Source organism: Ambystoma mexicanum, chromosome 9 (genome assembly GCF_040938575.1).
Source record: "Ambystoma mexicanum isolate Mex_15411 chromosome 9, UKY_AmexF1_1, whole genome shotgun sequence".
Lineage (NCBI taxonomy): Eukaryota > Metazoa > Chordata > Amphibia > Caudata > Ambystomatidae > Ambystoma > Ambystoma mexicanum.
The window spans coordinates 917,625,477-917,649,754 of record NC_090931.1 but is presented as its reverse complement, the minus strand read 5'-3'; the positions used below and the strand labels follow the sequence as shown (position 1 = coordinate 917,649,754).

At 48.3% G+C, this 24,278-nt stretch overlaps 1 protein-coding gene across 2 annotated transcripts in view; it reads right to left on the bottom strand.

The window, feature by feature from the left end:
* The window catches only part of ZNF385B (zinc finger protein 385B), a 1,357,263-nt gene extending 1,343,310 nt beyond the window's left edge, over positions 1-13,953 (bottom strand). The window contains exon 1 of one of the 2 annotated variants that reach the window (XM_069616089.1): positions 13,782-13,953. The gene's annotated coding sequence lies outside the window, so the exon portion shown is untranslated. The remainder of the gene's footprint in view (positions 1-13,781) is intronic. The other variant, XM_069616087.1, reaches the window with a different exon arrangement.
* Between the last annotated feature and the right edge of the window lie 10,325 nt (positions 13,954-24,278).

The following is a 24,278-nucleotide window of genomic DNA, read 5'->3' as shown; positions in this document are numbered from 1 at the left end:
GAAAAAGTAATTTGACTAAACTCAGAACATGTGACTAGTTCCTTGCATGTACTGTCGTGAACGAAAAGAAAACATGGATGCAATTTGATGACTACTAGCAAATAGATATAAATTAAAAAATTGGACGCAAAATGATTATGGTACATGGACTTACCTTGACGAACAAACAGTTAGATGCAGGGATCAGAGTAGTTTCTTGTCGTAGAACAGGGAGCAGTTCACAGGTTGCAAACTGACGAGTTTGCTCAAAGTGGTCACGGAAGTTCACAGAGACGAAGAGCAGATAACCAGCACCTTCACGGGTTGACTAGCAAAGCGCAAAGAAGTTCTCATTAGAAATATGAAGTGGGTTATAAAGAATTCGAAACAGGGGTGTGTTTGTGAATGAATGACGTGTATATGTCGTGGCATTATGCGGATTGCAGGGGGGCGTCCAGCGTGAGGGGGGATGCTTGGCAGGAGACACGGGGTCTGGAGGTAGACATGGGAACAACAACCCATGCTCTATAGACCACTTTGAAGTGTACATGGTCTTTGGCACCTCTTGGCCTTTATCGCTCCCTGACAGCTCCACTTGCCAGCAGCGCAAGTACCCTGGTGCGAACTGCCTTTGATAGGGCGGGGGGGGGGTGGATCGGGGCGGTGGTCGTGCAGACAAGACCCGTTTGCCGCAGGGCCTCACCAAGGAGAGGCCATCTAACTGAATGTAAGAGGATGGCTGCAGGATCTACTACATGGAAGGCAGGGGGGTGAGTTTATAAATACCTCACCCTCCCAGGAGAATATACACTAGATTCATTTAAAAAATCAAAACAACCATTGTTAAAATATATGTTGGGCTTTATTTTAGATTTTAGTTAAACATAAATAATAAACATTACACATTGTAAAGTTGAGGTTGCAGCACATCGAGGGAAAATCCGCGGTATTGTCCACTGTCACTGGGGAAATGTTGTCTAATGGCAAGTACCGCACAGGCAGGTATTACTCTCCGAACGCGGTGTCCGAGCCTCCCGTGAAGCCACCAAGTGAAGCAACGATAGGCCACCAGCCTGTACCACCTGTGAAAAAAAAAGATGCAAACTGTATTAAACTGACCAAACTTTCTTATCAATGTCGATTCAGGTAACACATGTCATTTTTCTTAGAAAAAAATTATATCTAGAAAATGCACTATATGGAACCAATTTACATGCGTTCGAATGATATGTAAATGTAATTTTATATGTGGGAGACGACCATGAAATAGTGGTGGCATCACTGACATCACAAACAGAGTATACTTACTCGTTACTCGGATTACGCGGACGAACAGTGCCACGAAGTTCGTGCATAAGCACCATCATCATCCTCAACACTGTCCGTGAGAGGCAGGCTTCCCTGAACTCTGGCAGCTCGGTGATGCATTGCGGACTTTGCTCGCCTTCCTGCAGACTTTGCTCGCTTTCCGAAATGTCACGGCAGCAGCAGTTCTCCTCCTCAGTTGGCATTAGCTCGCACCGATTGCACGTGCACCAGGTGGAGACGCCGTCCATGCGACATGGTCCAGGCTCTTCATCCGTTGACTGGTCCTCCCAACTGCCGTCCGAATCCCCATCGTTTTCGCGTGCTTGCCTTTCCAGTAGTTCCTCCTCGGTGTACTCGGGCTCGTACATATACGGCATTATTGTGGCCATTGTGCGGTAAAGATAGTAAAATAATTTACAGAGATGGTACAGGTGTTCACACAGGCTACAAGCGGCGAAGGTAGCTGACCAGAGCACTGAACAAGTCACAGAATACTCAAAGTAACACAGAGAGAGGAATGGAATCGAAAATCTGCTGCTGTATGTTGTGAAACGGTCTGTTTATACTTATTGGGGAAAGAGGCGTCCTGCCATTTCCATGGCAACACGTCAATAGCTGAGGCGCAGCGATTGTTGACACGAGACGTGCTTGAAATGGGCAGTACGCGTCTGCTGATGTCAGGCTCAGGGGCGGGGGATTTGATTTAGTGCCGCAAAGGCAGGTGAGCCAGGTCGATGCGGCGGAATGATAGGATTATCACAAAATGGAGGCTGATTTCGAGTGCGATAATGGGCGAAAAGTCGGGTAAGGTCCATAGGAAAGTTTCCTACGATCTACCGATTTATGCTTACAAACACATGGCCGACCCATAGGGACAATAAAAAAAAAGTCCCGGAACTATCCTTTAAAGGTGTTGGTCCTATGCCCTGCTGAAGCATCCGTGCTGGGGGTTTCACCCGGGCCTGATCTGGAGTGAGCTGTCCAATGGACGTCCTGTGTGGACAGCCAACCACGTGACACTTGGAATGCTCCTGGTCGGGGTCGGAGGTTTGCTAACAGGACTCTTTGCCATCCCACACTGGGCTTTGCCTCAGCCAACCAGCCAAATGTTCAACACATTCATATTTTAGTTTATAATTCTTGAAAACAACTGATCAATGCATCAGTCAGTATTGTGATGCATTATATATAGGATATGGTATATTTTCCACACAGATACGATATTTATGGCTTGATCTAGAGAGGGATCAAATCGATTTTGATGACACTAGGCAGGACTCCCTTGCCAGGAACAATAAAGTAATATATTTGAAGTTTCTAGGACAGGAACTGAGTGAATGTTTTTAAAGTTAACTTGAAAAAAAAGAAAAAACGTTTCAAAGCAGGTCAGCAGAGGCGACTGGTGTGCTCAATGGAGGGCAGTGTCATCAAGCTGCCCGTGCCCTCCCCCTCCAGGGCCCGCCCAAAGAGATCCGGTCAAGTCTTGCCAAGTACACCAGCTGCGGTCCAGCAGTATGCAGAGGCCGCATTGTGTGCTGGGAGCAGCCGGGCCTCCTGCGTGGCCTGGGGAGCTGTCGGCCCACCCAGTGCGCATGGTGCCAGTGGCCAGGGTGACGGTGCGCTCCAATCCGGGGCCATATGAGAGAGACAGCCCCGTACAATGCAGCACGGACGGGGAGTTTTGGAGGAGCGCCGGCGGGATCGTTGCTGGCTCTCCCCCGGAAGGCGGGGCCACGCAAGGCCAAGTGAAGGAGTTCCCCATATGGCTAGGGTGACCAGACGTCCCGGTTTTCCCAGGAATGTCCCTGTATTTCACCCACGGTCCCCGTGTCCCGAGAGTCTATTGAGTTTAAAAACCATGTCCTGGTTTTTGAATTGTCGGAAAACGCAGTTATTTCGGTTGGCAAATCCAAGTATCACTTTGTGAGCTTGACCACTGGACTTGGAGGCTCTGGGCATGCTCACACTTCCTTGTGCAGTGCCCTCCATGCTTCTCGCGAGTGTTCTGGCCAGCGCCACGCAGGGGGAACCCCACAGCTCGGGGGCCAGTAACCTGTGCCTCATGGCTGACAGGGTGGGAAGAGCGGGCAAGAACACTTTGCTGGGCGAAACCCCCTCTCCCTCTCCTCTCACGTTTGTTTGGTTTCGGTTACCAAGACTCCTGGAACCAGGCAAAGGGAAGGGCAAGGTGCAAGCAACACCTTGGCTGCTTCACCACAGAGGTGCGAAGCACCCAGGGCAGGGAAGGAAGGAAACCAGTAGGGAATAACAAAAGAAGCACGCGGGGCTGGACAGCACAGCCCCCACACAAGCCCAGGGCCAGCCCCTGGGAGCAATATAAGGAGCTGCAGTTGCAGCAAGAAAGCAGAATCCAGTTTGGGCCCCTGCACAGGGACCCAAGCAAGAAGTGCTTGCTCACACGGAGTCCTGTGCTTCCTTTCTCAAAATCCTCCCACCCAAGAAAAAGGGAGAGAAGGGAGACATGGCCCCGTACGGGGCACACACTGTCGTGGGACAAGGAAGGTGGCACGGGCCAGAGGGCGCAACCTCAGGACCCTGTGCCCAAAAGTACACATTATGTTGTGCTTATTATGATTCCGATTGTTTGATTTATTGTCACATCATGATGTGCAATAAAAACCCACTGCCTTTTTACTGCCAACACTCCCCCAATGTCTTGCGTGTTGCATGGGGTAGGGATATGTTTTACATGTCTGCCTCTGGGGCACCGGTTACTGATGCCACCGGGCACGCGAGATTGGCCTGCCGGGATTCCCAAGATCAATGCCAGCTTTGAAAATGCTGGCGCTCCAGTTCGTTTCAATTCCACGTGTGGCATTTTAAACTCCAGAAGGACTTTACTGGAATGTGCACTCCTCTCTGCTTCTTGCACAGCCGGGGATTACTGGACCCACCGCGTCATCGTGCAGCTCGAGTCCGCTGAGCACTGACTCGCTGCACTGGCTCTTCAGCTACAGCTGGGAACGCCAGCTCCATTGCCCATGTTTTCCCGGTGCTTGTCGTGGCATGATCACTCCATCTCAGCTCACACTGTCATCCTGGCTCTCGATGCTGCAGCCATGCCTCATCAAACACCGAACCCGGTCCCCAACATTTCCAGATAATCCCACCACTGGCGTTCACGGAAGCAGGCGGGTGTTTGGCACTGTTACCTGCAGGGTTTCAGCCCATATGATGATATAATGCCAGAATGGGGGCGGTGTTCTAAACATAATATATGCAATAAATTACTATTATAGGAAGGTTTGCTGTACTTTGACCTGCAAATACTGACACGTTGAAAACAACCCAATGTAAGTGTGCTACGTGTGCACTTATGCAAGCTCTGCCCTCAATTGTTGTCCTTTTTTAATGTTGATGAACTGTCCCGGTTTTTTTATTTTGAAAATCTGGTCACCCTACATATGGGGCAAGCCCTGCGCAATGTTGAGCGTGGGTAAAAATTAATACTACACCACCACGCCGGAAGCGCACCACAACAGAGGAAAATGGGTTGCTATAACCCTGGCCAGGGCTTTAAGTGGGCCGGGCTTAGCCGTGGTAGAGCCAGAGCAGGCTCCAAAAATTGTGTTTAAGACAGGCCCTGCCGGGGCCCCTGAAGCCCCCTGCTTACTCCATCCCACCAGGCTCGTAGTCGGCAAGGCTTTTTTTTGTGAAGCCTGAAGCTCTCATGTGCAAGAGAGAACTTCAGGTTTTAGACAAAAAAAAGGCATAGCTTTTCATTGCGTCTCTGACCCACTGCCAGGTACCCCTTTCATTAGAGATGCAGGGGTTCGTTGCCGCATCTCCAGTGAATGGGGTGCCTGGCAGGGGGCCAGCGCCACAATTAAAAGACAAGGAAACACTTACCTTACCTGAATGGTGCCTGTTAGACCACAGCCCCTGCCCTTTTGCAAAATCGAGCTGGGGCTGTTACGGGGGAGTAGCCTACCAGGCAGCATTCAGGTGAGGTAAATGTGGCCTCCTAATTGCGGCACCGACCCCCTGCCAGGCCATGCCCCCTAAGAGCCTCAACGCCCTTTCTCTCCGGATGGTCTGCAGGGGGGAGAGATGGATCCAGTGTGGTCCATCCTGTGTAGAAGAGCAGCCAAATGCCTCTGCAGAAAGACCCACCCCATCCCACCTGTATGCTGGAAGCCTGAAATGATGCCATGCTTGACACCAGCAGTTGTGACCATTCCCCTGAGAATATTCGAGAGAAGGTATCCACTAAGAAAACCCTATCAGATGTATTCCCGAAGAGATGACAATCTCATGGAGGGAGTCCCTGGAAGAAATATGAAAAGAGCAAGAAAAGGAGCTGGTGACGTCACAAGAAACAAGTGTGACGCACTGAGAAGACTGGCTAAAGAAGAGGGGGTATGGACCGTATAGAAACTGAAGACGAAGTAAAGAATTGACTAAACGTTCATATGCGAAAAGAAGATTGCACGTGTGAAGAGCACTGCAGAGAATGCAAATCATTCAATAATTGTACAGATGCAGTAACGCAAATAGACTAAGTGGTCATAGAAGCTGGCTATATGTAGTGAATAGACTGCAGGCGGAGCCGCAAATATATAGAAACTGGACATCAGTGTCACAACTTTAGTAAGTTCAAACCCATGGAGAAGAAAGATTGAAAGCTGTGTTGCAGCAAAGAATTAGCTGGGATAGTGGAAGAACTGAGAAGGGCTGTCTGTCCTGGTGTCAAGGCTGAAGCAGCCAAGACTGGTTATCTATTCTTGAAGGCAGTGAACGTGAGATGCTGAATCATCCCTTGTTAAGGTGCAAAAAAAGAACACTATGACTGCCAAGTTTTATTCATTTAAGATAATTAAATGCTGCAAAATGGGCCGAATTGTGGTCTCATGTCACGTGAGCCAAGGATCGAAATAAAGTTGGGCATGCAGTTCGAGAACTATGATAGCGCGTGCTTACACTCCCTTATATTCTCAGAGGCAAGGATACTTGCAAGACCAAGTTCAAAGACAATCTTCATGGCAGAAAGCATGGGTGATGAGAGATGGTGGGCTAATTGGGTGGGGAGGTACAGTCAAGTCCACCTCCTGACACCTGGGGTATGAGCTTACATGCTGCTAGTGAGCCGAATGTTCCAGACTGGCACGAGCGTGCCAACCAATTATAGAGGGCCATCTAACAAAGGGCCTTTTAGTTTGAGAGCCAGTGATATATGGAGTACCTAATAATTTTTGAAGATGACTTGCACTAGGGGTGGGCATGAGTTGTCCGCCTGACAGTAGATGTCCAATCACAACACAACCCCTTATAGAAAGTATACTTAGATGTTCCCCTTGAATGTATCAGAACCCCTGTAGGTTTCTCTTATTTGCAATAAAACAGACACACAGACAAACTTTGCCATCTTCCTGAGTTGGTTCCATTATAGAGTTTCTCTGCTTCCCATCCACTGCATGATATGCTACTCAAAGGACCTTACATTTACCTGGCATGGGGAAAGGTATGTGCACCCTTGCCCAAGCCAGAGCCAGAAACACCAAGGGCTACACTGAGACAAATAGGCTCTATGAAATTCAAAAGACTTCTGTCAAGTGTCAGCTGTTATATATTAAAAGGGACACTCACTGTTTGCCTGCAAAAGTGAATGGGGATTCTTAAAACAAAAGGCATGTGGGGTGCATGAAGAGTACAAGAGCACCCCAGAACAGAGCACCGTCTGATAGTGCATATGCGCTGGATTGCTTGTTCTATGCTGGCATACATCGCATGCATCAGCATCAGGGCACCAATGAACAACAGGCGCACAATGACATAGAGCTGACTTGGCTTCAGCCACCCCCAAAAATGTGAGCTATGGGGCTGGGCTTCCGCACACAGCTTTTTGTTGGCCAGAGAGGGGAGAGAAGCCTTTCCTGAAACCAGCGGCTTTAGGGCCTGATACACAGAAGTGTTATTATAATGCCACAATCCCATAGGAAAAGGCTCTGTGACTCAGGCCCTTAAAGTGTTACTGTGTTCGTGCAAAACAATTTATTTGCACAAACGTAGCGAAACTTTAAAGCTGCTAATTTCAGGAAAGGCTTCAATCGCTGCAGTGCCATTACAAAAATCAAATGCACGCAACAGCCCCCTCCCCACGGATGTGCGTGAACATACAACAGCGTTATGTTTTCTTTCACATCTGAGGGCAGGGGACTGATGTGTGTCCCTACTTTCTGTTAGGCAGGGAAGCGAGGGAAGCCTTTCCTGAAAGGGGCAGCTTCAAAGTTTTACTGTGTTTGTGCAGAAAAGGTATTTGCACAAATGCAGAAAAACTTTAAAGCTGCTAGTTTCAACAAAGACTTCAATCGCCTCTCTGCCTCAGAAAAATCAAATGCACATATCTGTTCCCTCCCCACAGATACGAGCCAACATATAACAATGTTAAGTGTTCTTTCACATCTGAGGGGAGGGGCTGATGTGCACACTTGTTTTTTGTTAGGCAGAGAGGCGAGGAAAGCCTTTTCTGAAATCAGCAGTGTTAAAGGGTGTTGCATGTTAGCGCATTATGCATTCATGAGTGCAAGGAGTAAGTGCAGGGGTGTAATCAAAGGCCCCGAACCAACAGAACTGAAGAGCCAACTGGGAAACTGACCTGCCAGCATTTATAACAAAACCTTCACACCAGAAATGGGCCTATTAAGGCAGACTGTGGGGTTTCTGCAAGCAACACAAGGAAAGGTCATGTGAAAAGGCCTATCTGTCATTACAAAAGGAAAAGCAGCATTTTAATTCACAAATGTAGAAGAAATTCAAAGGTCCCTCACGCTGAAAACAGGAATTTTTAATCACTGACACCAAAAACGCTTTTAGTGTGTGTTTGCAATTTAAATGTGAAGAATGTACCCCTGCTAACACACAAATTTCAGGGAAAAGACATGGTGCGTGTTGACAAAAAAGTAATGTATATTATGTTTCGCATTCAAAATACCAGCAAACATTTGAAGAGAAAAACGCACTTTGTTTCCATGAAAAAGTTAATAAGGCCCAAGGCAGACCCTGCTTGCTTGCTGTGGGACAAATGTCACAAAGAGCTTTCCCCCCCACCCCCCATGGAAAGCCTGGCTTGCATCTCAGTGGTGTACAACAATAAAATGTGGCTTACCTGAAAGGTGTGGAAACCAAGTGCCCTTTAGACTTGCTGCCTCTAAAGGTAGTTATATAGAGGCCAACTAGGTTGCTGATGTATGACCAGAATGTAAGAAGGAGGTGTGAAAACAGGGGCTACAATTATGGGGAAGCTGCTACAATTACCATTGGGAGAGCTTCTAAAATGATCATCAAGAGAGCTGCTAAAAGTACCATCAAGAGAGCTGCTAAAACTTATGATCTGACAGTAACAAGGAAATACCAGAAGAGGTTGCAAAAATTGCATTTGAGTGGAGCTGTCTATTGGAGCTGTCTGTTGCTGGGGAGGCCTGAAAAGCTGACTGGACCCTATGGTGGAGCACGGGGACCATCCTGGGGAAAGGAGTGACCAGATTCCTGCCCTATCCTTCCAGGGGGCCCTGACATGCAGCTGGCTCTTCTGAATTTTAAACACAGGTTTCCTATAGAAGTGAGCCCTTTGCAACCAAAAGGTGGGGTCCTCTACTGACCTTAAATATTTTCTCTTTATAGTGGGCGAGAAGTGGGAGGGGGCAAAACTGTGTAGATCCTTAGCCAATTTAACTAAATATGTTAATAACACCAGACAACCCTTTCAGTAGAACAGAGGGGGCAGAGTTTCCAAGTTTGCCCCACCCAGTATCTGCTCCAAAGACACAAAGACATTGCAAGAGCATTGTGTGAACACTGATTCCCTAGGGTAAAGCTGGCCTTTGTGTAATCTGACTAAAATAACACACGCCATCATCTTTAGGCAAATGTTCTCAAGGTGCACTGGTCCCTATGAAAGGACGAAAAATTCGAATTCTGTCATCATGAATCTTGCAGTTTTCAATGGAAAATGAACACTGGTGTACGAGGTCTGGTTGTTTTCATACCTTTTGGGTGCATCAGCTGATAAATTTACCATGCGATTGTAGGACCCAGAAACACATATTTTTGGCTAAATACGTCAATCAATCAATATGCATAGTTAGCATTATTTTAAGGGACTTTGATGTAAGGTTTATCAAAATGAATCATCGTCAATTGCATTTCTGGTATTGTAGTCTTGGGTAACTTCAACTGAATACAAGCATTGACAAAGCCAACAGTTTTAGCTTTTGTGTAGGTACTACCTGGCCGTAGGAAGGCAAGAGTTGGAAAATGGTGTATGTATCTGGGAATCTGATGGTAGTGCCTGGCAAATGCCTATCCAGTACCTATAAAGTAGCCAAACGTGTTGCAAGAGGATGAAGGCACACTTTGATAAGACCATTTTATTACTCTGGCAGCTCATTTACCGCAGAAATTAAGCCATTAACTCCCAGAAGACAGTTCTGAAATAACACTGACATGCCCTATAGAGCACAAAGGTTGATGTTATTGCTTGATACAGGTGGCTCAAAGAGATCCCAAGTGGATGTGTTTTGTGCAGAGAGTGGCAACTAGAGGGTGGGAATGGTGAGAGGGATTAACATAGCCCTGGACTGTCAATTGGAGGATAAATAACCAAACATCTCCCATAAGGCAGGGCCGGCTTTAGCATGGGCGACCCAGGCGGTCGCCCGGGGTGCCACATTAGCCCTCCCTGCCATGCCAGCTTGGAGGAGTCTTTCAAGGGCTCCCCCAAGGTGGCGTGAAGGCGCCCTATTGAAATGAAACGAAATGTGCCCCGCTTTCGTGCTGGCGCCAGGCACTCCATCACTGGAGCGGGGTGATTTTCATTTCAATAGGACGCTGCTGCTAAACCACCATGGGGAAGCCTTACAAAGGCTTCCCCATGCTGGTTCGGCAGAGGTACTCTATCAAATAGTGCGCAATGAAATGAATGAAATGTGCCCTGCTCTCGTGCTGGCACTGAGCGCTCCAGCACAGGAGCGGGGTGCTTTTCATTTCAATAGGACACTTATGCTACACCAGCATCCATGCTGGTTTGGCAGCAGCGCTCTATTGAAATGAGAGTGCGCAATGAAATGTGCCCTGCTCTTGTGCTGGCACCGAGCGTTCCAGCACGGGAGCGGGGTGCTTTTAATTTCAACAGGACGCCGATGCTACACCAACATGCTGGTTTGGCAGCATCGCTCTATTTAACAGAGCAACCCCAAATTTAGAAACCCCCCACTCCACCTTGACCGGGGGATGAGGGTGCACCACATTTTGTCTCATCATCCCCTGGGTGCTTCCAGGGCCGGGCCTGCCATAAATTGTGTGCCCCTCGTCACACCCTGTATCCCTCCTATCTGTACTCCAATTAACTAATTTCAGCTTATACGCGGCACTAAAACCCCACTGAATAGCCACAACTAAAAACGGACTGGAGTAAAACTAGAGTGAAAGCCAAGCCCAGGCCTTGAACAGTGTCCTCAGTGATATGGAGCCATGTGGTGGTGACCTTATTCGGATGACATCACAAGAGACATCAGAAATGGGGAAGCAACCATGCATCTTGATGCTGTGTGTGGCAAGCAAGTGAGCAGCGTTTCATTAAGACCTTGGATTTAGAGAAAGGGTAGAACAGTAAGACGCAAACCACTGGCGAGCAGTGCAATGGCAGCCCTGCGCAGAATCCGCGGCGCGCGCGCGCGCATGCTCTTTTTAGTCTTAACATTTCATATCTTTGCCGATGTCAGAATCCCCGAGCAGCGTATAGGGGCAGGATTTACCCAGTATTACGCTACATTCTAGAAACGTGTGGTGCTGGTCTGCCGGGGCCATGCCATAGTAACGAGGCAGGAGTAAAGTTCTAATAATGTTCTGTGGTCAAGCCCATATTCAACACAGTTCCTTCGCATATTTTGTGCGCATCTTCTTGCGTAGAAATGCAGTGCAACCGCGGCTGCTATAAATAGTGCCTTGGGGTAGTGTGTTGTAAACAATACTGCCTAGTCAATATAATAAGCAGACAGAGGATATACGGGCCACAGGCGTTCCTGGGCCACAGACGCACAAGCCAACATTCGCGCAGGCATTCACAATTACACAGCACCAGAGCGACCTGTCTCTAAATCGGGCCCTGGAGTTGGGCCACCGACTGCAGAATGTGAACTTTCGTCCGAATGCCAAATCATTTTCTCAGAAATAAGCGACCTGGGTTCTTCAATTCCTCCCTAGCATAGTGCAGAATAAAACCCCTGCCCGATTATGGATGCTGACATACATATTATAGGCAGAGCTAACTGGCTTCTGAATCCCACGCCCACGGGCGTTTTCCCAATTCATGGGCCAGCAAGGTACTACTAGCAGGTGAAGGCGCGGCTCCCGGGATAACGCGCCGTCTCACCAGCCTCGCGTATAGGCCCGGCAACATGGCACATTTCCAGAAGAAACACCTCGCGCGCACACCTCACCCCGTGATGGCACGAGCCTCTAAAAACTGCCTTTCCTCGCCGATGCGATTCTTACACGTTCGCGCCGGCTCGCTCCCAATTTAGATTCCGTGTCAAAACTCATACACTTAGGGGGGGGACAAATCAGTGCTTTCATGATGCATGTCAGCAACCGCTGGTGTGCTCAGCTAATATCTGTGTGACGTTCGCAGGATGGTCATTTCCACTCCAGAAATGCTGCGACTATGAAACAAGCCCTGGGGGTTCTGCGGGTGAGCGTTCACTGGCAGCGCCAGAAAGAGTGCGTGGCCCCACCACCGCCAGCAGCAAGCCTTGCCATGCACATACCCAGCCAGCAGCCCCACAGAGAAGCAGAGCACCGGCCACGGTTACCCGCCAGTAGGAGTTACAAACTTCGCCAAAAAGGGCCCGGCCACTGCTTCCACACACAGAGGTGCACGGATGCGTGGTACCAGCAGCGCAGTGCCGCGGGAAGGCGCTCTAATGGTGTTACTGCCGTACCGGAAGAGGAACTTTAAATGCATCTTTTAAATTGCACGAATTACAAGATGTAAAGAAGTGTGTGCTATAAAATGCTACCCGTTTTAGAGTTAAATTGTACACTTTAACTGTGATTGGTTATTTATAACGCGGATTTATAAATTGGTTATTGAATAGCCGGAGGTTTCTAAGCGTGGAGCCAGGGATCGAATTTGTGTTGCTCCCCATTGTCTTGCTTCCAAGGCGACCACGTTGCCCCTGCGCTATCCTCCCGAGACTAAAAAAAACCCCATTTGGTATGGAAATTAATTTATTATGCAGAAAAATCGTGTTATTTCCAACTTTAAAAAAATAGGGACTGTTACTCCCTCCCCAAAACCTCCACGGGACAGGTCCTGTAGGAGGGGAAACTCTACCTGGACTTCTGGAAGGGCACCTGATGTTAGTTAGGGCTCCCAAAGAAGCCATCGCGGCCTGGTCCATCGGGAATCTAGATCTATTCCCACCACACAACACGCTCGTGGAGCCGGGGTGGAATCGGTCCACTCCAGGCTCTGCAGGGTGTGAGTTCTCCCAATATCCCTGCAAGCCAGACCACCTCGCCAGAGAGATCGGCTTCTAAAAACCCGTGTTTACCTGTGTTCTGTAAATGTTATAATGTGTGCCACGACCCCTGAACTGAAATCCACACCTGCAGATGGCGTGGCGGCCGAAGAAAAAAGACCAGGACAGACAGTACGTCTTCGTGGGAAGGTGGGTGGCACGCACTCGCGTGCGCAGTGCATTTCACTCCCAGGCGCCCTGTATGCGGAACAGCAGGGTTCGTGTTTGCGAGAACGATCTAGGCCGCATATTTTAACACTTAATTCCGTGCAGCATTTGATACCCCTTTGCCACAGTAAGCACCACACGTCATGCATTCATTGTGCATTGTGTACCACTGACTGCTGTCTTGCCCTTTACCTGCTGAAGAGGTATTGTGTTCCCGTGCACCCCTCTGCGCAGACCACACACCGAGCAGTGGCATAAGCAGCCGGGCGTCCTTCAGCCCACTCACAGAAAAATCAAGTGGCATTTTGTCCGTATCGGTTACAGTTAGTAGCGCGTCTTACTGCCGTGTGTCAGGAGGGTGCTGTGACGTGCCAGGGGTGCCCTCTTGGCAGTTTTCAGGCACGGAGCGACGTGCGGCAGCCCGCGAGTTCGCAGCCAGCGGGACCGGCTGCCTCAAACTGTCACCAGGGGCCACCTGGGCGGCTTCCAGTTTCCATTCAACTCTTTGCCGAGGCATGCACCAAAAAACGACTCTTTACTGCACATCATATCTCCGCAATGCCATATTATGCACACGAGAACTCTACCAGTGCACATGGTTGCATGGGACCCCGTGCATAGGTTGCACAGGACCCCAAAACATTACACACCTTAGCATAGCACAACACCGCCTAACACAACACTGTGATAGCACTTTGTACTGGTGCAATTATACTTAGTGGGCATTGCGGCATCGCAAACACCACGCGCCGCTCCCTTGACTGGAAATCACTTTGCAGCGCTTACCTGCAGAGGTCAAGCTCCTACGTCAGACGCATCCGGTGCGCGAGCGGCGGGCGGCGTCCGTGCCCCTAGTCCATCCAGAGCAGAGCAGAGCAGAGCAGAGCGCTTCTCCGGGAGTTGCCGCGCGAGCAGCTGCGCGGGTCTCTGCCTCGCGCTCCGAGAGCTACTGTGCAAGCTCGCTGGGTCGCTTCTAGTTTCCTATCCAGAGCCTCGTGCAGGAGGCAGCGTCTCTTAAAGGGACAGTGACCGCGCGCATCCCGAGCGCCGGGCAGAGGGGCCAAGCCTGCCGGCCACCTCCGAAAAAAAGACAACAGTAAGACTGGGGCGACCCGTTGGGAAGTAAGCAGGCATTCGGTGAACCTGCGCACATTCTGCAATTTCAGAAAAAGACCTTCGGAACAAAATGGAGTCCAGACAAATTAGTAATAGGTACAGGCCCGGATTAGAGGTCCAAAATGCTAGGGGCTTTTCGGACCAAATCACCCAATTGGGTCAGTTCACTTAAATTATATGAGCTTTAAAACTTCCCTCAATCATCGCTAGAGTTTAGTAAGTAGGATGATATAAAAAGGTGGCGCATGTTAGAAAACCAATACATTTCACAGACCATTGTGCAGGTGAGCTGAGGAAATTGCCCCAGGCCCCGGGTCGTACAAGGTACGGTGCGATGGAGGGCCTGCGGGTTAGGCAAAGGGCGGGGGCAGAGAAGGCGCGAAACACACAGGGAGGGGCAGCCAGGCGGCGCCACACACCCAAGTGTTGCCATGGCAGCAGCCAGCAACACAAGAAAAGGTGAAACAGCAACCAGTGGGGGGGGGGGGGCGGGGGAGCCCCCCCCACTGGAATAACAAAGGAAAGGGGGTAAAAGAAGGGCGCAACAAGGAGGTAGAGGCACATCCAGGAAAGAAGCACACCTCGCTCGGGTAAGCTTCTGGGAGTCCTGGAGAGTAGAAGGAATTGTTTTTCCCACCCAACCCACCCCATAATTTTGTAAAGAAGGAAACGAACCAAGGAGGAGCGGGAACGCCGAGTACTACGTTCGGTACACGGTAGAGGAAGTCATAGGCGGCACGTGTCCAGGAGCCGATGCACGAGGGAACCATAGACTTGCCAAGGCGAAGGATGGCATCTGCAACCCTGGACACGGTGTGCCCAAAATCACACCTGTTGTTATATGTTTGGTTTTGTGTCATTTCTGTAGAAAAATAAATGCCTACGGCCTAATATGTCCACAACAAAACTGTCTGTACTCATTACATAATAGGAGGTAGGAATCGAGAGCAGGGGGAGGCCCACACTACTCAGCCTAACCTATTTCAGGGGTCTGCCACAGTTCGCATCAGCATTTGCCTTTGCACCCACAAAAGCATTTCTGTTCCCAATTGAAAACCTGTGCTGCAGGTAGAACCATTGGATGCCTGGTAGATACAGAGTAGCATTCTCATACAAGGACCCCGGCTGAGACTAGCTGGCCAATGAAGCAAGTGAATAATTACATGCAGGTTGCAAGGAAGTGCTGCCCTGAACTTAGGTGATTAAATCCAAGCAGCCAAAGGAAAATAAAAGCATACCCGCAGGCAGAGTAAAAAAAACAGCTTACCAAGAGAATTGATCCACGACGAAGGGCACATCAAGTTGGCCCGGAAATAACTATTAAGTGAATCGCCTATGGCAATGCCAACCGTCCCACAGTTTCAATGCCAAGTTTAAGGCAGGGTTAGTTAGGGTCCATGAGTACCTCAGGGTCCTCTAGGGCCGTGCCCAAGGCATAGACCAAAGCTCCATCCCAAACAATTCTTCTACCCAAGGGAGGCCATGGATGACCAAGGCCTGCAATGGACACGCAGGCATCTCCGGGGCAGGAGGATGATACACTGGTTCCACAGGGTGCTCCACGGGTCCCACAAGGTTCTCCCAGTTTATTCATATGGAGGTGGCCAAGATAAACTGACCCAAAGTGGCCAAGCTGACCAAGTCCCACAGAGGACACCCAAACATTTTCGAGGCAGGAGGGTGAAGCCAGCTCTAATAAGGAGTTTCACAATGTAGGCGTGAACCCTGACAAAAATATACCCAACTTGCCATTGGCAAACATGGGCAAGTCTGACCAAGGTCCCAGCAGACACACAGATAAGTCAGAGTAGAAGGGCAAGAGTGAGCAACAAATGCACTCTAACGCTATCTGAAGGGTCATCTTGGTTTGTGATAATTGAAGTTGCCAAACCGACCGTCCCAAAGTGAATATACAAAACAGAGCCAAGGCTGACCATGGCATGCAGCAAACACACAGGAATGTCTAGAGAAGGTAGACAAGAACAGGTCACACAAAGCTCACAATATTCTCTTCATACACGCTGGGTACATGCCCATGGCGGTGGCCAGCATAACTAACCCAAAGTGACTATGCCAAGCATGGGGCAGGGCTTTCACAGGCCAATAATGGACAGCCAGGATTGCCAAGAATGTAACATCAGACTGAACCAGAACTCCATGAGCCCTATGGGTTCCTGTGGGTTAATTCTCATAGAGACAGCCAACACAACTGGCCAAAAGTCCCTATGTAAAGTAGAGGGCAAGGTTAACCAAGATCTGCAGCAGACACTGAAGTATTTCTGGGGCATTACGGTGGCATCAGGCTCAGATAGGTTTCCACATGTTCCTAATGGACGCCTGGTCCTGTGTCCCAGGAGATGGCCAACGTCAAGTGAGCTGAAGTGCAAATAGCAAGCAGAAGGCAATGGTGAATAAGGCCCGCTGCAATCACTAGGTATGTTTGGGGTACGAAGGGGAAAAAAGGCTGAATCATGTGTCCATGATTCCTGCATGCTCCTCTCTGTTCGTGCCAGTGAAGATGGTCAGCATGACCAAACCAAAGTGCAGATGACAAGTAAAGGGTAAGACTGTCCAATGCTGTACAACCGTGTATCGCTGACCCCAGAGGGCAATACCAGGCTGGGGAATATCTCCACTAGTTCTCTACAGTCCCTGGATTTGTGTCCTTGGAGGTGGCCAGCACAACCAAACCACAGTATCTAAGCCAAGCACAGGGCAAGACTTGCCATGGCCAGTAGCATGCAAGCAGCCATTTCCAGGGTCGGAGGACGAGACTACACCGAATTAGAACTCCAGGAGTCTTATAGGGTGATCTTTGGTCATGAGCATAACAGTAGCCAATACCTCTGTCCCAAAGTGTCTATGCAAAGCAGAGGGGGATTTTAACCAAGGTCTGAAGCAGACATTCAAGCATGTCTTTTCAGAAGGGTGACATTAGGCCAAGTTATAACTCCAAGAGTCCCACCAGGACCTCTGTATCCATGGCCCTGGGGGCAGCTAGCACCAAATAACCGAAAGCACCAATGCCAAGTAGACAGCAAGGCTCACCAAGTCCCAGAGTGGACACCTAAGCATCTCCAATGCAACCAGGCCAAGTTGAGACTTTACTAGTCGGCCAGGGACTGAAAGGTACATGCCCTGGAAATGGCCGACAGCAACTGACACAAAGGGCCAGTGTCAAATGTGGGACAAGGATGAAGACCCACATCTGTCACAGAAGCATGTCGTAGCCAGCAGACAAGATGAGGCAGCGTCAATGCTCAAAAAGGCTGCAGGGTCCACTGGGATCATACCCATGGAGTTGGTCAACACGGCTGACCTCAAATGTAGATGCCAAATGAAGGGCAAGACTGACAATGAGCTGCTGTACACACCCAGGCATGCATGGGCCATGAGGAGCCAACAAAGCTAAGTAGGGCTTGACTAGACATTTGCAATACTATACGTTCTCGCCCATGGAAGTGGCCAAAACGACCAACCCAACATGGCTATGTCAAGTACCTAATAAGGACAACCAGGCCTGGTTGCACTGGAATCTAGATGTTCTGAATTCGTTGAACAATGTCAAACCTCCTTTGGGATGGTCTGTGGTACATCAGCCCCTTTGCATGCATAAAAAGCAAAAGCGTACTGCATGAATGAAAAGAGCTGGGGAAAGTTTTATTATCATTAATCACATGCTGTGTGCAAAGATGCCCATATTTTATACAAAAAAGGTATCTTTGAGGCCAAGTGACTGTTTCTCCAGAGAGACATCTCTTTGGCAGACAGTAGGCCTAATGAGCTGTATAAGAAGATCCTCATAGCTGCTTTAGAAAAGGGAGGACTGAGTAGTTCTGACTCTCTCAAATAATGTCAGGTCTCCCAAATGAACCTATCAGGACGGTGGACTGCCCAAAATAGTGGTGGGGAATTGACACTGCAGTAGAGGGAGATCAGTTCTGGTGACTTTTGTGGTCTTCCCGTATCAGGAAAATCATGCTCTCTTTTCGTAAACCCAGTGACAAAGTCAATACTGGAAGTATGGAATAAATTGGTTATCTCTCAGGGTCTGTCTTCATTCGCATTCAAAATCACCCCAATACACAATAGTAAGCAGTTTTTTGTGAGATGAGGGATTGTTAATCTCCCTAATTACAAGCAAGAGGAACTGGGCTGAGGAAATCCCCCACACTCAAAAACAGAAGCGGTCAATAATATGACAAATTGTACTGTTTATTGAAAGCTGTCAAGAGTCAAGTTGTGGACAACGCAGCATTCTCCAATACTTTCTGCCATCGGTTACAGGCTTGCAGAGGCGTTTTATTCCACAGTGATGTCACAAAATAATGATAGATTGCAATACCTAAGGTGGTTTGGGATTGGCTAGTGAGGCAGGCTACATATAGAATGTATATGAGAGTAGTACTCTTATTGGTTAAACCATATCTGGTGGCTCCTCCTGTGACCACCTCTTAAATGTTGCAACTACAGGTATGTCAGGTTAATCAGCTATCATTGGGCCATACAACAAATTGGGAGCCTGCATGGAAGGTAAGCAAGGATTGATCAGAGAGGATCTTCTCAGCCTTTACGATTTGGAAAATTACCAGCCTATGGGCTACTATTCAAGGTGGTGAGAACGTCCCCGAAGGTGCTGCATGTACCCAACAAGTTACCATCTCTGAGCCTCTAGGCCTTAAGACAGAACATTATGCTTTGAACCTGGTATTACTTTTGTATCATCCTGCCTTCGATTGGATGGAAACACATATTTCTGTCTGGCTCGAATGAATATGCTTTCCCTCCCAGTTTCAATTCATGAGTGTAGGGACCGTAAACTTGATTTTCCTGCCTGTATTTATGAGGATTTTCAGCGTGTACACATGCAGGTGTCCAATCTCTTCTGCCAATGTGAAACTTGCCTCTGCTTCAGTGTCCTTGGCAAGAATGTGCACACTGGCTGCACTAACAGCCTGGTCTGGGTGTCTCTGCGAAATCAGAATGTCAGATCTCTCTCTCTCTGTATTCTCGAGTCCTTTCAGCAACTTCCATTCATTCCAATGCGGCTATGGCTTCCATATTTATTTACCAGGCTGCTCATGTTAGTTGTGTTTAGCGCCAGCGAGCAGTATATATGTATTCTTGTGCAACTTGCGGTTACTGCATAGCAAGAGTGAGTCCGTCCTCTATCTAAGTGGGTCATAAGCATGTTCTTCGTGTCTGTGGGCAATTTAATCTAAGTGGCTGTGTAGCTTTATGCAGGAATGCATATGTGCTTCAGGTCTAATTCATCTATATCATAGTCTCAGTCGTGACGTCATCAGCTTTTCCATGCTCACAGTCAGTCCTCCTGCTCCATTGACTGCAAACCTATCTCTTCAGTGACATCATCAGGATACGGTCTAAATGACTCTATGAGTGAATAGCGTTTCTCACATCTGTGGTACATTGACAATGGAGAAGATGGGGTCAGGAACAATGTGCACCTTTCATTTCTCTGTAGTCGAGATGAGGGTGGGATAAGTGCAATGAAGGCCACATTTATTCATCCCTCTTCGATCCCCCCTCTGATCGATATATCAACCATACTTCCTTGGATGTTCCCCCTGTTCATGTGCGGTTTGGGATCCATACTTTTCCCACTCCTCCCAGGTGACCATGAAACTCCAGGTCATATTACAGCAGTCTCCATCAGGCTTGCACCACACCCATCATCCAATATAGTTGCATGGATCTGGTGGAAATGAGAACTTTGTCCCTGGAGGAAAAAGTGGACATTGCTTCAGGTGTGACTGCAGTACTTCAAAAGTCTGCATCTCTCCATCTGTCTTTGTCTCTATGTCCAATAATATGTCCATCCCTGTTGTCTTCTCATTGGTTTTCTTGCATTGGGGTATAGCTACTCTAATGACACAGAATTCTAGTATTACTAGCACCAAGGCTGCTACTAGTACCTTCAGCCAATTGGCCATCCATGATGGAATCCAGGAAAATATGTATGTCAGACAATCTTCATCCTCCCCTGCTGTGCTCATTATATCTCTCTTCTTGTCGTGCAGGTCTGATAATTGCATGATTGCTTCTGTGAGGGTTCCATTCTCTCCATCGTGAGAGAGCATTTATGTGTAACAGGATGGTCCTATCTTTGTGCACACGCCTTCTTCCATGGATGTGCGGAGAGCCAAAACATATCTGTTCTGTAGGGTCATCAGTCGAACAGCTCTCAGTCCTCCTTTGATAGCGTTGAACCCTTTAACTGTTGAGATTATTGTCTGCAACAGTTCCCATCTTCTAATCTAGAGCCACTTGGCGTTCGAGTTAGCCTGAACTCCTGGAACAACTGACGTGAAGAACTTTTCAGTTCTGGTGAACAGTCTGTGCTCTGGTTGAATCGCAACAGTGCTTCATCCATCTTTGTCTAAATGTACTTCCCTCTCCCTACTCTTATCAGCTCCACTGATATCTTCTTCCTCTGGTGTCCATCTATATTGGGGAACCTACTTATATATACATTTGCAGCACCACTAATGCTGGTGTATTTAGCTGTAATAGGGAACATATCCCTCCCCAGTTCGGTGGCAGAAGCATGTACGCCTTGGAACCACAGGTACAGTAGTGTTCCATTATCACTGCTGTACCGACCTTCATACCTGGTATCATTGATGTTCTTTTGCATCCTTTGTTCATCTCGACCTCCATTGGACCGTCATTCTGGAAACACAGGGAAGCATTCTAGAGTGGTATAATTGACATGGGACCTGCTTCATTCTGCACCCACGTGAGCAGCTTGGCACTTGCCGTCCATTCTTTGAGACAGTCATCGTTTTCCTTCTGTACCACTTCTACTGGAACCATCAGGAGTGCCTGTGCTTTGCACCCCACCATCCATTCCATCCATCCTTCTCCTGGGAACACCTGTCCATACATCAACAGTTGCGGTCCCTCCCTGCATCCTTGCAGTCCTCATGTCTCTCTTCTCCTTGTTTTAGGGACATTGCAACTCTGTTTGTGTTGCTATCCTGGCTTCTCCTTTGTTTGGACCGTCCAAAATATACTGTAGTGTCCTATCTGAACTCCAATAATCATACATCATTGCTTCATTCTTGATATAGCTGTCTTCATATGGGAATGTCTTCAGTGACATCCATCGCATTGTGGCCCATCTTCTTGGATTTGGCCCTTTGTAGTGCAGAGCGCTAGGTGCATAAGGCACTGTGCTCTGACTTCTGGAATTTCTGTAGCTATGAATGTTCTGGAAGCACTCATGGCATAGGGGATGAGAGATAACACATAGCAGCTCTCCTTTGTGGTTTCTCTCCCCCACCTTGGTCATGTGCTGATACCACATGTGATTGGAAAAATTTGCTGAATCAGTTAGATACGCATTTATATAATCAGTGTTTGCGCTTCTCCTGAGCCTTTTTACTTCTTGCGCAGCACTGGTGACCCTTGCTCATGTATGGCTTTAATGACAACAGGAATAGGGGTTGTGTTACCATATACTTCAGTGTGTGTGTGTGTGTGTGATACAATTCAGCTTCTTGCAAGACAAAGAGGGTAAAGACATTGTAGAGACAGCAGAATGCAAAAGATTTCGACACAGTGCCTCATTACAAGTCAGCCGGTCTGGAAAGAACGGTGATGGTAAATCCACCACCACCATTCTTTCCGGACTGGCTGATCTCGAGTTCGGCAGGTGGGAGGTTTCACTGGTGTGCGCTCTTGCCGTTGTCCATGAATTTGACATAAACACTTACCAAAACTCATGCCTCTTGTCATTACCATTATTGAAACAGTCAGGTTCTTCTGTGATAATACTGTGCTAATGCGACAGTAAAGGGCTGTTCAAATATAAATTGAGTGTTAGGATTACAAAGCAGAGCAATAATGGGCACGTTACTTCTTGTCAATATTGGGCAACTGTGCGCAACATAAAGAGAAATAGAATAAACAAAAACCTTTGTTGGTATAATTTGCCTTTTGGTTAAAGTGCTTTTCAATGATTGTGCAAGTGTATAATTACTCATTGAAAATCAGTGCACAGATGTGATGATTACCCAGTGTGAGAAAAGACAGGGGGCCTCGATCTAAATCAGCCGGTCGAGTAAAAAACAACTGGTATTAATGGATACGAGCACTTTACCGGCTGACTACAGGTTTGCCGGTGGGGCACCTGAGTTACCTCCAGCTGAATGCTGGAGGTAAGGCAGGTGCTCCACTGGCCAAAAAAGCTCTCATTACCGGCACTGGCATTTCCAGTAACGGTAATGATGGCAAATCCCCTCATGGCATCCTATGAGACTCCATGAATGGGGATTAACACCATCTCTTCAGCACCCGTAATCTGGCGGCAATACCGCCGGAACAGGTGCCAGAAATGGTAACAACATTTGCAGGTATCCTGGTGGCCTGATACCATGTCTCATCCTTAAACCTTCTCTTCTCCATCCTCTTCCTGATACTTCTAGATGGGTAATATTTCCTGACTTTTTCTTGGTCAGTAGGACAGGGGTAGCAATACCCCACAACTGCTACAGGGATAGAGTGTTCCTTCCAAAATGGATATGCGGGATACTGTATCTTACCTAAGAGTGTCTCTTCCTCAATCCTCAAGGACCCTCCACCTAGGTGATCCTCCCTCCCTTCTCCACCCCGAGGGTCAGGGTCCAAAAGCAATGGCCTTTCCCTGGCCACCTGAGAAGAGGACCCAAGGGGAGTAGATGTGAGGACTCCCTCAGGTTTCTCCCAATACCCACAATAGGACAGCCCACAGACTAACTTGATGTGTTCAATCCTATCTGTTATGCCTGACCTGAGGAACCACATGTAGGGGTAACCATGGGTGACAAAATATTCTCTTTTTTCATGCACACAGGGCGGCTAGATCCTGTATTAGGGAGGGGAGATACCCCATGTCAGGCATTGCCACGAATGCTCAAGGTTTCTCTGGGGCTACATATTTGGTTCCGTTTACTGGTGAATTGGCAACTTCCACTGGAGAACATGGCCGTACCATGCCACTGTTATATTACGGCCAGATACCAGTTAACATTATGGGAGGGACATGATGAGCAAACTTAACATGACTATTTCATTCACTGACAAAGGTATAGTGTGTTCTACCCCAGGAATCGACTACAAGAATGCGTGGGAATTCTTTCACCCATTCTTCAGGCAGACTGTACAGATGGGGGTGCCCGTAGATTCTGAGCTATTTCAGTATGGGGTAAGAGTGCTGCCAGCATGGCTTCCAGGGATACATGACACGCCACTTTGCTTGCCAAACGAGGTTCTATTCAGACCAGACATTCCCTTGGATGAAGAGGAAGGACAGGTGTTTCCACTAGAACTGGGGACAGTTATAGTAAGAGAAGAGAGTGTAGTTATACACAGGACTGGTGATACGGGAAGAACTTGGAGAGCTCTAATAGTAGTAGAAGAGGGACACAGATTGACTGACATGATTGTTTCGGGATGACTATTCAGATATTGAGCCAGTGTCCTTTATAAGCATTACTTACTGAATGAGAATTCATTACAGGGAAGTCCCACAGAGGATGGCCCTAATGAAAAAGGCACCAGCGCCATTTCTTGAGGAAGACCTCGCACAAGTACCAAGCATACTATGGACCAACAGCCCATATGACGTTGACCTGTTGAAAGGGGTAGGAGCTGTCAAAATCAAGTTCAAGACAGGGGCAATTCTGCCGAGAGCAAAACAATACCCTTTATCTAGGGAGGCAGACAAAGGCATCTTCGAGACAATTGAAGCCCGCATCATTGGAGCCTCTAACAACACAGCAGAACTTTTCAAAATCTGCAAGGAACTCGCCAATCCACTTGCAGTCTCCACCTCTCTGCTTACTTCCCAGGCTCTCTGCACCACCTTGGCCTCCCACTTCACATCCAAAACTCAGGACATCCTGTTCTCACTCTCCGCCACCCCATCTCCTCTCTCACTACTTCTCCCTTGCCTCCCTTGGCCCCTCTTGTCACCCCCTCACTCTCCTGTGAGAAACCAGAGGGTGTCTCACCCACTAGTCCCCGGGATTTCTATCTCAGGTGGCCAGGGCATGGCCCTCACCTTTTGATCAAGACCCTGTGGGTAGACCAGTATGGGAGGATTCCCTGGTTGAGGGGTCTTTGGCGAGTGGGGGTGAGGCAGCCAATGGTGAGATGAGGTAT